This window comes from Camarhynchus parvulus, chromosome 2, assembly GCF_901933205.1.
Source record: "Camarhynchus parvulus chromosome 2, STF_HiC, whole genome shotgun sequence".
In the NCBI taxonomy this organism is placed as follows: domain Eukaryota; kingdom Metazoa; phylum Chordata; class Aves; order Passeriformes; family Thraupidae; genus Camarhynchus; species Camarhynchus parvulus.
In genome coordinates this window covers 110,155,280-110,171,550 of record NC_044572.1, presented here as the reverse complement: position 1 = coordinate 110,171,550, position 16,271 = coordinate 110,155,280, and the positions used below count along the sequence as shown (strand labels likewise).

The window sequence follows — 16,271 nt, the reverse complement described above, 5'->3', positions numbered from 1 at the left end:
CTCAAAGAATTCCCACTGTACAATTCTCATTGCAAGAAGATATTTGTCTTCTTAAAAGGTTTATACAAACTGTTTCACTTGTCACTGAAGCAAATTCAAAATTTTTACTAAATATTCACTCAGCTGCTGGTAGTTCATCCTTGAAAAATTGTTATTAAGTAGGCAAATGGGCAAGTCCTAATCTAATCTCCACCAACGATGCACAGATAGTTTTTTCCAGAATCATGTTGACAGAAAAAAATACCTTTATCCTTGTCTGCTCACAGGTAGCTCCAAGTGCCATGCAGTTAAGGTGGTAAAACAGAAGTGGATAAAAAAGAAATTCTGTACAAAAAAAAGACATAGAGTACTACAGCCATTTAGGACAAAAAGAAACCATGAAAACTATGAAAAATTATAATATTACAAATTACAAAACAAAATTGGCCATCTGTTTTTATTACATGTGTTGGAAGCAGAATTCATAGGGCTTTGCTGTGTGAACTCCAATGCAGTAGGAGGTGCATATGCATCTTCTCCTTTTCTCTAGGATACTCAAAGTGGAAATTAAGTCACTGACTCTCCCACTCATGACCCACCACTCAAAGGACAGTCTTAATATCCCTTCCTAAAAGGATGAATTCACTCTTGCTGTCATATGAAATACAGTACTGCAAATACTTCATTTATCAGAAGATTTTATATGCCTTTTGAGAGTGCCCCATATGGCAAGGATTCCTTTAGTCTGATTCTTGTTTACCCTAGCATGTTACTTCCAGTGACTTTGTTGCTTATCTTGTCTGTAATATGATTTATGTTAACTCATTTCCTGTAAAAGCATACACTAATAAAATGGAAAAAAAAGTGAAGAAAGAGCGGGCCAGCTTTGAATTGGCATGGGAAATGTCATGAGTAACTGGATTCAAATCCTTTTAAATTACTGTTTCAGTGAACCTTTATGGCTCCAAAGGGCATTTTTCCCTTTTGGTGCTGTTCCCATAAGATCATTTCATTGTTGCTGTTTCCATAAATTCCTGATGCAATAGATGACCTTGTGCTAGAAAGGACCTGGGTCCTTTCATTAAAGGACACCTGCTTTTCATGCTAAAGAAAGTAAGATGTTTCATATACATCCCAAATAATCTTCACAAACAGATGCTTAAAGAAAAAAAAAAAGAAATCATCTGATAAGCAGCCAGAAACATCGCATGACATCAATTTGATACCATTTTTACCTTTTAATAGTTCCCTGGAACACCTCTGCACGTTCTGGCTTGGGCCTGCAAACCTCTGGGAATTGGCTGTGGCTTGTATTTGCAAGAAGTCAAGCCAAGGAGGCAATATTTTCCTTCAGGTGGAGGGCTCTGACGCCAGGCTCCATGACGTCCCTGGCAGAGAACAGCTCCAGGTTCAACCTGAAAGACACAAAGCAGACGGCCAAAGGATTACTTAGTAAACAGGAAATGGCATGCTGCACCACGTTAGCGTTTGACGAGTTTATAATGTGTTAGTAAATTACTTCAAGATGGAAATCAATCTGCTTTATTTGCAAACATAAAAAAAAATGTAATTACCCAATAAAAGTGCTTATCAAGCATTGCCTTGCTTTGTGTGAGATACATGATAAACTCTACCATATGCATGCCTTGGTCATCCTAGGCAGGATGTCGTAAGACCACTTATCAATTTGCATGACTTTTCATGGTAAAAAAAAGATTTTTAATCTGAGCTGAAATCCTCTGGAATTCTGGATGATATCAAATAGATTAAAGTTAAGTGCTTTGGAGAAATTCATGCTTACGCTTATCATTACAATAGAGTTGGCTTTTTGCAGCGGTAGCAGCTTAAAAAATTGCCCTTTCAAAGATAGTTCACAAATCATATATGGACTCTTCCAGTATTTTCTAATAATTTTCAGGTTCTAGGCAAAGTTTCAGGAAATACAAACATACAAAATTGAAAAACATGTGTACCCCTATTTCTGACAGTTGGGTGAAATGGAAAATAAAGATACTTTCTGCAAAATTTAAGAGTAATTTCTATGGAATTATAGTAGGCCAGAATCTTAAAACTGAAATCAAGTAACTGCTCTAGTTATAAGTTTGTTTAATAGTTTCTATTTTCAAAAAAAAAAAAAAAACATTAATTATTCTGACTATCATCTGGACACACCATAAGCCAGCACCTCCTGGTCAGAAACAGGCTGACACAAACCACAGACAGAGACAACGGGAGCATACATTTGCCCACATCCTGTTTTACCGGGGTACCTTTCATCCCTGTGGTAAAAGTAACTCTTTCCATATGCTCTTAATTATTGTCCTCCCTCCTGACAGACATGAGGCTGTTTTTTCAAGCCAGTTATTCTGATGGTTTGTTATATGACCACCTGTCTAAGAGTAAATGAGCTGAGAAGACAATGCACTTCATACATGGCACCTACAAAGCTGAGGTAAGTTTCTTCTTCTAAACTGGGATGGATTTAATGAATCCCAAAAAAATAGTCTTATGTGCATCAAAACACGTCATACCCATCCCCAGTCATATGAAACAGACTGCAGGCAATATAAACTTGGAACATCATCTTATTATAGAGCCACATTTCAAGGGACCAAGATCACAAATTTATGGAAAAAATAAACATCTCTGAACTGCATTTTGTTTCTGAGTTAAAATGAGAAGCAATTTACCTTGTAAATCAAAGTGGCTGGGTGGAGAATAAACAAAATTTTTAAATCCCCAAGAGATGTGTTTTTTCATTTTTAACCTCATTGAGTTCTACCAATTAATGAAGTGGTGAAACTCAAAGGGAACCATAGATGCTGACAAACTGCTGTCTGAATTGTGCCACTGTGGCTGCTTGTTGTGTAAAGCGCTCCACCAAAGGAATTTCATTGTTCCTAAATGAGTAGATTCCTGCTCATCCTCTGACTGTTTTCCATTTCCATAGGCCAGATAAAAATCTATATTTGCCTGCCTTAAGCTTTGTCTAGGAATATGATAGATCTAGCACAGTGAACACAATGTGAAAACATTATTAATGATAATAGCTACTTCCTGAATCACATGACTATGTACAAACCCTAAATGGTTTTAAAATAAGAGCAGTGTGAATACTGTTTCATTCCCGCAATTTTTAGAGTGTATTTCTTAGAAGAAATGAGAGTGTAGACTTTCAGTCTTCTCAACTTCACAATTTTTCTCTGTTGCACGGAAAGCAAATATTCCACGTTATTGTAGAAACCTATGAAATATCCTTCTGTTTTGTCAAATCAACCACTTCTAAAAATGTGAGAGATATCTCATTATATGCTTCTGTGATCTTGGTTTTGTCTGGGATTATGAAGTGTGTGTATTGCCTACATCCACGATACCCCTTACATTGTCATCAGTGAGCTTTTGCAGAGGTAAGAGCACACTGAGGACTGTGCTGATTCATTGCTCATCTTCAGTGACATTTCCTTCATAAAGTCTTCATTCTGTTGCTGTAAAGAATAACTTTGCTTTGGCGGTGTAGGAAACAAGCAGGCAAAAGAGTTGTTTCATGAAAGACTGTTACAAGGCCAAGGCATCTTTTAAAAGAATTGGCTAAAGAAAGCCTTTACCAATATATTGTTTCTCAGGTAGGCACCAAGCCAAACTGTAGTTGCACCTGTAGGATCCTAAGAATCAGAGATTGTTCAAGTCAGAAAGGATCTCAGCAGTTCTCTGGACCAGCCTCCTGCTGAACGTGGGCTCCACCATGAGCTGAAACGATGTACATTTCTCCTGTCAGCTCTTAAAGACTTCCAAAGGATGAAGGCTGTGCAACCACCTCGAGCAGCCTGTGCCACTACCCCGGTGTCCTCATGGTGGGAAGGTATTTCCTCATATCCAGTGTGAACATCTCATTTCAACTGGTGCCATTTTTCCTCATCCACCATGCCCCGTGGTGGAGACCATGGCTCCACATGCCCAATGGCCCCCCATAACTATGGGGGTGAGGAGGAGGGGACTCAACCCCATAACTATGGGGGTGAGGAGGAAGGCACACACTGTTAGGGGCCTCCAAAGCCACCTCATCTCCAGGATAAACAAGCCCCAGTTGTGCAGCCTCACAGCATGAGTTGTCCAGCCCTGACCATTCCAGTTTGTCAACGCCTGCAGTTCTGTTGAAGGCACACTCCACTGTCTCCTCAAAGTCATTTATGGAACAGTTAAACATTTCTAGTGATAGACCCTGCAGTGCTCCCCTTGTTAGGCCTCCAGGCAGTGCATGTCCCATTAATCAGCACCCTCTAAGGCAAACCACACCACCAGCTATTTTACCATCTGGCTGTTCAGCCTCTAGGCCGAACACATATGATACAAGAATATGGTGCAAAACAGTGTCAAAAACCTTGCTAACCTTCACAACCACAAGCTTGCCCAAAAGCCTCCCAAAGGACACTTTGCTCAGCTGGTGAGTGTCACTGCTGCTGCACGCTTGTGTTGATGCAACAAAGGCCTTGGTTTTGAAAGGCAGTTTCAATCAAGGACATTTCACTTACCATGCTGAAAATGCCTTTTTATGGAATAATGCAGGGTACTTATATTTGGATTTTATCAAGTAGGCCTGTCTTACTTTAATAAATTTACGTCAAAGAGAGACACAGAGCTGCAGCCACACTGCAAAAATAGATCCAGCGTAAATTTTTCTTTTATAAGACATGAGAGAACATTTTCTCCCAAAACATAACTCACTATAGAAGCATAATGTGTTAAAGTACTAAGGCTATTTCACCAAAGTTATGATATCCAAGTTTCAGGTTGCTTTCAAGACCACATCCATGGGACTGGATATAACATGGAATGAAGACAATCTGCCTTATGATCTAACTAAAAAAGTCATTTGGTAAGAAGCCAGTATTCCTGAATGGCAAACTGTCTTGAAATGATGCATGAAAATGTAGTTCAGACCCTGTTGCTATTAAATCCAATGGAAGTTTTCCCACTGAAATAAATTGTTAAGGATCTAACCATAACAGATCTAATCATAACACAGAGGTTTCCTCAGACAACCTGCAGTACAAGAGAGCTTTTCTTCAAGTAGATTTATTCCATATTTTATGTAAGTTTCAGATTATTAAAAGGACTTAAAGGTGGGTGGGAGAGAAGCATAATCCTCATTCAAACACATGACAAGGATTAAGGTGCATGAGAACACAGGCAATAGTGCTTGCTTGGATTTATTCACAGACTTTCCTTCATCTGTTTTACGCTGTTTCTCCCTTTTTTTTCTTTCTGCACTGAGAATGTTTACCCATTGACTCGCCACAGGCCATCCTGCTCAGGACAGCGCTAGATTTTATTTGGGCTTCTTGTAAACCACTGTTTTACTGCCCTGACTGACCACTGCATCTTGTATAAATAGTTCTCAGGAGAATGTTTTGGGGGTTGCTTAATACTTGTGGTGGTTTTTTGTCTGAGTATGGTCAGAAGTTTGAGCAATGAAGAGAACAGGCTCATTAGCTAAGGGGAACTTCTCAGGTTGGAGGATGTTAAAATTACTTACCTGTGTTATGGACATTGACAAGTATTAGAGTTATTCTGTTCTAGTCTCCACTATTCATGCATTTTCTGCGACTAGAAAGTTCTTTTCTTTTTTTTATACATTTCATTTTGCTGGAGAAACAGAATATTCATTCTAGTATTGAGCAAGCCACACTGCTATGATTACCTGTAGCTGCTACTACATTATAAATACAGTTTATTTATTTATATTAGCTTTCTTACTATCTATCACCTTTAAAGTTACCCCATTATGAACAAACTCACAACATTACAGGAAATTGCTTACATTTGAACACACATTCTTTTTTTTCTTGCCTTAAAAGTAATAAAAAAGATTTCTACATACTTGTCACAGGCCCACCAATTTTCTTTTCAACAAGACATTTAGTGAAAACAAACTATGAAAAAGCTTATCCAAAAATTACATGCCAATATGGATCTCACTAGGTAACAGAATAGTACATATGTACTGCAAAAATGTTAGTCATGTGCAGATGACTGAATTCAGTAGTTTTTCAAGTAAGGTGTGTGAAAAATAAAGGGTTTTTTAGCATGTTCATAGAATACCATTGAGATCAATAAAGGGAAACAGAAAAACCTATAAGACCTCCTTACACTGGAAAAGAACACCACTTTAATTAAATTTAAAATTTATTTGCTCCACTCAGTGCTAGCCCATGAAATAGACACATTTAAGCTGATTTAAAGTTAAATTAAATCTATAAAATCGCTGTGTGCTTTGATGTAAGTGCATGCATGCTATGATGTGCTTTTGTTTAATTAGCTCTATTGAAAATCACTCTTCAGTGGAACTTTGCACGGCAGACCAGGCCTACGACTCCTTGCTGTCTCTATTTTAGTTGAGCACTAAGCCAAGTGAGAAATCCTTATGGCTAATTCAGGAGCCAGAAGTTTTTCAGGGTTCAGACTCCCTTCAAAATATCTACAAATATTTACATTGACTGTAAGACAACAAGCTTCCCAGCATCCCCTGATCCTGGCTCCCTCAATATCCTTAAATGAGGGGACATTTAGCTACTCAGTCTAAAGGCCCTTTGGTAGAACAGCACTTACTGTGAAATGTGTTGTTTGGGTTAGCTGAATGTCTCCCTGTCACTTATTTCCCAGAGAGGATTTGAGAGTTATATGTGTTTAACTACTGTACACTAAAGAAAAATGGATTTCCACAAGGTCTCATAATCAGCTGGTAAATTGTCTCTCTCTAATGCTTGAAAAATTGCAGAACAAAAAGGAAAAAAGGTCAGAGATAAAAGGGTCTCTGTGTTTTGGAAAAGAGATGGATTGGGACAAGGAGGATGAGAGGTGGGAAAGATTGGGAAAATGTTGAGTGTTTGGAGATTTTTTTCCAAAAGTTTGCTTTTCTGTTCCTTTATCTTTTTTTTCTCCTTCATTCTTATGAAGTTTTTCCCACCAGCACCATCAGTATAAAATACTGCTAAGTTAGAAGAACAGCAGCATCTACCCACTTTGTATAGATGCAGTTGTTTATGCAAAGGCATTTAGCTACAAATAAATGAATTAGGATGTGCGTGTGACCCAGGGATAAACAGGTAAAGGATCATGGAAGTGGATCCACATGCTTGAACTATAAAACTATTACAGCCTCAATTCACCACCTGCAAAGCCATAGGTAAAATATAAAAGTAATAGTTCTTGACTAAGTTTTCACCCTACAAGTCCAAAAACAAATTACAAATTGTAATTAGCAGCCTTCATTAGCCATGTCAGTATTTAGGGGAGTACAGGCATCTAAATATTCAGAGCTATTGACAGTGCCTGCTCACTGCTTCCACCCAAACCTGAATGCATCTAAACTCATTTGGTGTTTCTGTCCAGAACTGGGCATTTATCCATGTGATTAGTAGCAGGTGTGGAAATGTCTCATTTCCAACAAGCAGCTGTCTGGCACACATCTTGTCTCACCAGCTCTGCAAGTCCAACAGAAGGTGCCGCACTGCAGCCACTGAAGAGTGGCATCCAGCAGACATGACCTGTAAAAACCCACTTTTGGTAGAAACATCAGAGAATCCAAAATGAGTTCTCACCTCAGCTGTGGGGATTGATTATGAGCCCTCACCTGGGATCTCCAAGACACGGGGGATGCTGCAGTACCCAGGCTCTCGGGGGGCCAGGAGCAAACACCCTCCTGCCAAGGCTGCTCAGCTGAATGGTCAGGAGAGAGGGAGCCCTGCAAGTAACGCAGAGCCAGCTCAAGAGAGAACATGTATGAATGTAAGTGTCCACAGACAGAAGGATCCAGTGTCAGATTAGCTATCTCGATGTCCAGTGGGCTAACCGTAGAACACATTGCTGATTATTACTGTATTAAGAATGGCAGTGATTCAGCTATCCTTGTATTTTCCAGGTTATTATCTAAGCCTGTACTAATCTTTTCCAAAAACAAAAGGGTTAAGCTTGTGTTAAATCCATCTGCCCTGGCATTATAACCAGCGAGAGGCAAAGAAAGTAATTTCTCAAAAAGACACCAGTACAAGCTATCTAAATTCAAAGAAATATTTCAAACAAACTTCCATAGGAATGGAGCAGAGAGAAGTGAGAGAAGCAAGTAAATTGAGCACTAAAATAAATGCCTTGTGAACTTGCTTATAACCAAACAAACAGGGAAATGCATCTTCTCTGGATGAAGTATTGCAGAGCAATTTCCAAGGGAAATTCACAAAGTACTAAGCTGGCTTTTGCAGTTTGAATGCAAAGACATGATGAGTTTCTTGCAAACGTATGCCAAAAAACCTAATCCAAACTGGAAAGAAGAGAGGAAATCTCCTATGAGACAGTTTTTATAAAAGCTTCATTCAGGGCCTCCACCCTCATGTACTGCACCAGCCACCTTAGTTTTTCCACTCTCCCTGATCCAAGAAGGCACCGACTAGTATATTAAAAATTCTGGCTTTAAAATGTTTGGGAATGGACAGTGACAGCTGTATCTGTTTTAATAATCACAGGCACAGATTATCAGCTGATGTTTTAGTCAAAATGGGTATCAAGATTTAGGTCTAATAGATTACAAAAAAAAGTAAACTAAAGTAACACAGATGGAAAAAAATATAACAAATATTTCAAATTTCTCAATCCCTCCGAAAATCAGACACTTTGTAGTGGAAAAGTGTAGTCAGGTTATTAAAACACAACATTAGTTACCTAGAGATACAGATTACACCCTGTTCCCAGTCCAGTAAATACAGGGGTTGACATTTTTAACCAGAATTTCAAGCAAAAGCACTTCTCCTTCCAGCTGTACAATCAACTTCCATGGGAAAGGCATTTAACCCCTCCAACTCCAGCATTCCCTTTTCTAAAAAAACTATATCCCTCTGATAGCTCTTTCACATTAGGAACCATAAATAATTTTTCATAAAAACACTTTGAGCTACAAATTTCTACAAACTTTCATAATTTAAAAAAAATTTCCTTTAACTAATCCCCCTGCTTTTTGCATACCATTCACATGCAGCACATGTTTTTACCTCAATTATGACTTACAGCAAGTAAGTCATCCCACTGCAAGTAATTCTCCACTACAAGTGCAGAATGTGTTAAAAATAGTGCCCTGGATGCTGCTATTACTTTCTGCTCTTCTGGGAAATAAGTGGCTGTCTCTGCACCTGGTAGTTTATTTATAGTGAAATGTGGTCGATATATGCACCTACAATTCTGGGAACAGAATTTTTGTGTGTGTGACTTGCTTTATCTTTCTCCTTCCTCCTTTCTCCCCAATGCCAGGATTCAGCTTCCTGAGGCTTTTTCTGTCTAACATGGCTTTTGTGTCCCATTCACCTACTGTTAGAACTCCATGTATTGAAATGGCAGCAGCTAATAAATCTATGCTCATCTCTTTAATGCTTTTCATAAAACTACTCCATTCTATATCTTTTTATTTTTGCCTTACTTCTGCTTTCACTCTGTATACACTCAGTGTACTCACAATTGTGTGAGATAGCATTTACCACCTTCTCAAAACTGATATTTCTAAAACAGGTATTTCATTTCTCAAACATGCTGAAATTCATTGAAGTATTTTGTGCCATCTGTTTCTTCTTTTTTAATAAATAAGTTTTTTCATCATGGCAACCATTATGACAACCTACCAATATTTATGAAGATGTAGCAACACTCACAGAAACAGAAAAAGTGACCTATGAACACCAAAGAGACTCTGTTTCAGCTTAAGGTGAACGTGGAAGGAGTCCCTGGTGCCAGAATGAAGATGATATCCTTACATGCAACTCAGGAACGCTGAGGTGTAACTATTACGTCAATGGATGTCTGTATTCCCACATCCAGCAAAGACCCCCAGGGGATTCCAGCCTGCCTCGAATCAGACCCACCATTTCTTGAAGGAGTTCAAAGGGTTGTTCAATGACATCTTCATGAGATCAGCCGCACAGCTGGCTTTCTGGCGAGGTTGGCTGCCTTTAAGTGGAAACTGTCCGTATCTGCCAAATGGTGGTCAGACACCAGAACAGACTTTCCAATTAGTGGAATACCCCATTTGATGGCTGGATATGATTTTCCTCTGTGTGTGTGTGTGTGTATGTGCATGCTCCACCTGCATACTACCACATCTGAAGGCTGCGGTGATGCCCTTGCAGGGAGCCTGTTGTCCCAGGTGAACCAACAGGGAGTCAGGCAGTCTCCTCCTCCCTGGGCCAGCAGAAGCCGTTTCAGATTTCCCACAGCTGAAAATCACTGTGTGCAGGTTTTATGTAAGGGCCTGTTGGAGCCGGAGCAGCTCCCTTGCTGCCCACCAGTGAGCTGTGAAACACAGGTTATTAGTTCCAGATGCTGCTTCAGCGCCTTTCCTTCTGCAGAAATTGTGCAGAAGTCACTTCTTTTGGTTTCTCAGGACTCCCCAGAAATAGAAAACACCACCAAAAGTCACTGTGGATTTGTTATCCCTCTCTCAACATCAGGCAGAAAGTCTTGTCCATGAGCCAAAAGGGATCTGTGTTACACTCACTACGGAGACCTTACGGCCGATTCACAATGGACCTCACAGCAAGAGCCAGAGCCTCATATTAAGTACCAATCCATTGTCACTGCTTGTCTAATACATGCGGCAGGTGTGCCAGCTCCATGACAGTCTCATTCACACTCTAACAGGAGCCTTGTTTTGGACAGAAAAGAGAAGCACCTTGTGACAGAAACCAGAGGAACACTCAGCTGCTGCAAAATTCCCTAAACTTGATCTATGTCTTCATGCCTCCAAACTTTCACCCTGAGGTTTTAAAGAATTGCATCAAACCTTTCAAACTCCTTATAGGTTTGTTTCTCTCAAAAATCTCTCTACAGAAAAGTCATTTTTCTTATCACTTCTTAATTATAATAGAGGCAAATACTGTAGATGCATCTTTTTGCCAATTTATGGTACAACATTCTCTTGTAAATGGGAATTTGAATTCCCTTAAAATAATTTTCTTCTTACTACACTGTGATCATAATCAATACATAACTTTGGTAAAACTCACCATTTACATTCTGCATATTTGGGGGTAAAAAGGAATCCAGCTTTAATTGTTCATGAGAAAAAAATGGGCCAATAGAGAAGCTGAGCCTGCAGTTTTCAGACATATCAGAAAATATAACTTCTTAAAGCCTGAAAACATTCCAGTGTTAAAACATTTTGGGCTCATGGAAAGGTAATTGTGAAAATATACAGGCCCTGTGTAAACATGAAAGTATTTACGAGGTCCTTCAAGGATTTCAATCCGACGGATTGTTGGCTCGTCTTCACTATCCCTGTATTCGTAACTTCTATTGTATATCCTCGGTTATGAGCACTGCAGTAACTACCAGTGCACTTCCAAGGGCAGTAGGTCAGTAGTGTGCTCTAACTCAGCCTCCAGCCCTTCCAATCAAATCCCTCCAGCCCTTCCAATCCCTGACTTCAGCCAGCTCCACACTTGCTCCTCACCCACCACTCTGTGGAAGCCTGCAGCTCCAAACCTGGAGGGCACAGTGCCAGCTCTCATCCTGGACATTTTAGGAAAGGGAATGGCTAAGACTGGGAAAGGTTTATTTTAGATAAGAGGAAGAGTTATATCTGTTGGTATTTACTCTAGCATGGGAAAGGCAATTTGTTTCATTTGTTCAGAGTCTACTCTAAAAATAAACAGTAATGCAACTGGAGTCTTGGGCTTCTTTTTATGGTTTCACCAATCTAAATAGATAAAATAACTTTGATTCATGTACTACCTTTAGGTAGTAACTTCATTAAATAGTCAAAATGATGTCAGGTGAAAAATCATCTAGAGTTCACAAGAAATCTTGTCTTTACATAAGGCCAATTTCTTAAACAAAAGAATTTTGTTTAAGAAATGGACAATACTTGGCAGAGACAAGGGACACTGAAAGCCACATGAGACACGGAGGCATTGTTTTCCCCTCTGTAACTGAGAATTTTGAAAAATTAATTGGTTTGGCCAAAGCAACGTGAGAAAATGGAGCAGGCCTGAAAAAAGAACTCCCTCCATATAGCCTTCCTCTCCCTGTCTCCTTTGAATATTCACATAATACAATTAAACTGTTTGCATGTGACTTTTTTTCCTAATGGATTTGGACACTGAAACAACTTCATGAAAAATTTGAAATTTGGGGTGAAATTTAACAGTAGAAAACAGTGTCTCTGTTCTCTGAGGATTAAGGTTGAAAAGGCTCATTAGTTCATCTTGGTAGCTCATTCAGTGTCACTGAGTTTTGGGGTTTTTTCCAAAACTCCTATGAAGAGAGAAAATCAGGTCTCCTGAAAACTACAGAGCAAAGTAGCCTTGTTTACCACCACCTGTCAGAAAAGCATGTTTCCAGAACATAAATATTTGGGTTAATATACACCAGTAACTCTGCCCAGCTGGAAGTTTGCCTTCCATTCATGTTCAGATTAACATTCTTCACACAGATTCATGTGCATCAACTCCTCACTTTGTTTTGTTGCTTTTAGGAACAGTTCTGGATAACCTGGTGTCTTGGTTTGGAAAGACAGGTGTCTGCTAAGAAAGGCAGGAGGCTCTCCTGAAATGGAAAAATGTAAACCCCCTCCCTCCAAATCGTTATAAATTTGAAATTAAGGGGGGCTCTCAGGCAAAAATATGGGAGCAGGAATAACAGTTCTTTATTAGGGAAGAAAATAAAAAGATAAAATAAACAATGCAGTAAACTAAAACAACACTGACAGAGTCAGAATACAACCTGATACCCTGTTGGTCAGGGTGCTGGTAGCAGTCCAATTGGAATTGTGGCTGCAGTCCTCCTGGAGTGTCAGGTGTGGTTCTGTTGGAGCAGGGATCCTGTAGAAGGGTGTAGGCTTCCTCTGAAGATCCAGTGGAAGAGGCAGCTGTTCCTCTGGGAAATCCAGTGGAGAAAGCTGTGTTGGTGTTCCAGAACCTCAAGATTATATCTGGGTAGGAATGCTTGGCTCCTCCCTCTGGGTGGAGCATCTCACAATGGGATGCTGTAGTTCTTATCAGTCCTGCAGTGACATTCAATAGCCTGTTATCAACAGATGTCCCCTCCCAAGGGAGGAGTGATTGTGGAAGAGATAAGGAAAACTGCCCACTTAACAGAAGACAGCTGCCGTACAGATGGCAAATAGAATAGAATTTGCTTTTCAATCCAGGACATCTGGGAAGCTGGTGTACAGTGAAGCAACCTGGCATCAGCCCCTGGCCAGGTTAAGAGGATCATGAAGGGAGACACGCTGGACTGTCCCACAGAGAGCTGCTGTAGGTACAGGAGGGAGCAATGGATCCTTTCACCCATCCCACATGGGCACCACCAACTGCACCACACTGAAACCAAGGCAAGGCTGCACTGCTGCTCGGCCATGCACATGAAGCAGCACCTGGTTCTGCCAGAAGTATTTTTGTCAGGGGTTCAATTCCACTGTTTATGGCTCATACAGCGGCTTTTTGGGTAATGGGATCACACCAAACTCAAAACCCAGCACAGGAGAATAGGCAAAAAAAAGGAATAAAAATGGTTCCTTGCCATGTTTTCTTAAACCTGACATAGGCTTAAAGCCCAAACATAATTTTAACAAATCTCACCCACATCTCAACACATTCTCTCCATCTTTTCTGTGGTAGCCAGGATTCTCACAAGACAAAGCATGGCCTTGTTACAGCAGCTCCCTTTTTCCTTTGTGCAGCCAGAAAAGGATCCAGCTTCCCACACAAACACTCTAGAAAAGATGGGCTGGATGCCCTCTGATGCAAAAACTTTGCCAAGTCCACCACCTAATGATGTCTGTCAGTAAGAAAGCACCAAGTAGTCATAAAACACACGTCTTCTCAGAGAGACATGGCAGGATGCACCACATGTTGCACCATGTTGGCAAGCTGTCTGAGTGAATACTTATGTCAGCAGGATGAGAAAGGAATCTTTTCGTGTAGTAGTTGCTAGTGCAGGCCCAAACCAAAAGCACCCTCCTAAAAGTCTGGTGATTTTCAAAATCTAAGGTATCATCTAAAAAAAAAAAATCACTAATTACCCAAATTTTATTACAGGCCAAACCAAGACCTTGGATCCCAAATAACCCTCAGACTTGGGTTGGCTCAAATTCTGGATCCAATGTCTGCAGTGTGGGCTAAGGCAAAACCAGAAGGGGGAAAGAAAAAAAAATCAGCCTTGCTCCGTGGATCTTTAATATAGGGCCACCTCTGATACACTTTAGAAAAATATAATGAGACCACTATAATATATATTCCAGCCAAAATTCTTGGCTCCCAAAACCAACTTTATATGGTATGCAATACAGAAACACCCAGGAGACGCTATAAGAACTTTGACAAGGCTAATATTAAGCTAGAACAAAACAGAACTACTGGCACCAACTCCACTCAGCTCTTAAGTAAACTTGTCCCATTAAAAAGTAGCCTCTAAGATATTTTCTCTCTGAAGTGTATAGTAGCTTATAAAAAGCAGGAAGGGTTGCCAAGTCATAGATGTGTTCAAGTACTCCTTACCCTCATTAAGGAACATTCCCTGGCAGCCAGCAGCTTTGAGTGTTCCAGTGAACCAGATTTTATAAGGGGGGTGTTTACAGTGGTGTGCAATGTAGCTGGAAATCATAGTGCACTGTAGCAGCCCTGCACTAGATACAGCTGTGTTTGGAGCCTTATCACCCAGAGCACAGAATAAAACAGGCAGGGTGATCAGTGAGGTTCCAAAAATATAATGAGTATTAAGAAAACAAATCTTAAGCCTCCCTGCTCCATAGGAACTAGAGCATCCAGAGATGACAGTGCCTAAATACAAATTAGGCAGTGAAATACCACTGAAGATCCAGGTCTCACTTCCACCAGTTTTGTACAAAACAGTATTTACAGAGATGTCTTCACAGTTAGCATGCAGATAATGTAGCTTCTCAATGCACCCACTGACTTCTGCAGCAGTTAGGAGTCACATTCCTTTGTGAAGCTGGACCTTAGTGCTGCCCCCCACCTTGCTCATCTAAGGGCTGTTTTTGCTTCTCCATTCAGTGTGTAACATATTTTCTCCCTAGGGATTTAATCCAGACATGTAAGAGGAATCAACAAGATGATCAAACACAGAAGGTCTTATCATCCTTAACACTGATGAAGAACTAAAAGATCCACACTTTGACAGTACCAGTGCTGAGAACCTAAAATCACATGTTCTCTTGAGTCTGTCACTTTTCCTCTCTGCTACCAACCAGGGGCTGTTTACCAAAGGTTTTTCAGTTTCCATTGAAGAAGGATCCAAATTGATGTGGCATTTAAGCAAGCTGTTAGTTATCTGAATCTTTCACTCTGCATACACAAATATAATTTATCACCTGTTTATAAATACATGCTAGCTACCAGTTCCTACATAGCTGACCCCTGTCCCTGTTTTGATTTGGGGAATCCAGCAATGCGCAGTTTATACATCTTGTGACCTTTCAGAATAATACTGAACAAAGAAGATGCAGAATCTGGCACAAATGTAACTGTGTCACCCACGCTTTCCCAGAGCAGCAAACCCTCAACCAAGCTGACACAACCAGAGGAAAAGTACAGTCTCTGCAAAATCACATCCGGGTATAGGCGTTTGAAGATTAACATACTAATTAAAATGCTACTAAAGTGTAGCAAATAAGTGGAACTTAAAAACAGCAGAGCCTTACATAAACTGTGTGGTCACTGATAAACTAAAGAAGCAAATAGGCAGGCTCCCACAGCATCTTGTTAGCTGCAGGATCAATCAGAGAGAAAAAAGAAAGAGAAATCTTGGTCCACGGGGAAAACACATGGAAAGAAAAGATCATTGCCAGACACCTTTCTGTGGAATTTCTGCTCCAGAACTTCTGCTAAAGTTTCAAGGATGCTCAGAAGCAATGAGCAAAGAGAGATAAGGTAACATGTAAAGAGACTAATGTTTTTTACTGTCTTATCCTTATATGTGGATTCCCCATGCTAGGTGAAGTAACAAGATCTAAGGCTTGGAATTCTTACAAAGACTTAATGGTAGACCTCATAATTTGTTTCAATTGTTATATTTTTTACTTTAAGAGGCAGACCAGAAATCCCTTGAGTCGCTATTCAGGGTTTGGGATGCCCAAGATACAAGAGAGCTGGGGATCAATCCAAATCCCAGAGGTCTAAGGTGGCTGAATGGTGAAGCATCATTTGTTTGAGAGGATAACAAGGTAACAGAGCATCCAAGTATGCTGGGGAGACCAGGGACATAGAATGATATAGAATGGTTTGGGCTACAAGAGCCCT

The 16,271-nt window shown here is 40.1% G+C and overlaps 1 pseudogene; it reads right to left on the bottom strand.

The window, feature by feature from the left end:
- Nucleotides 1-16,271, bottom strand: part of LOC115912689 — a 58,203-nt pseudogene that overhangs the window by 19,273 nt on the left and 22,659 nt on the right.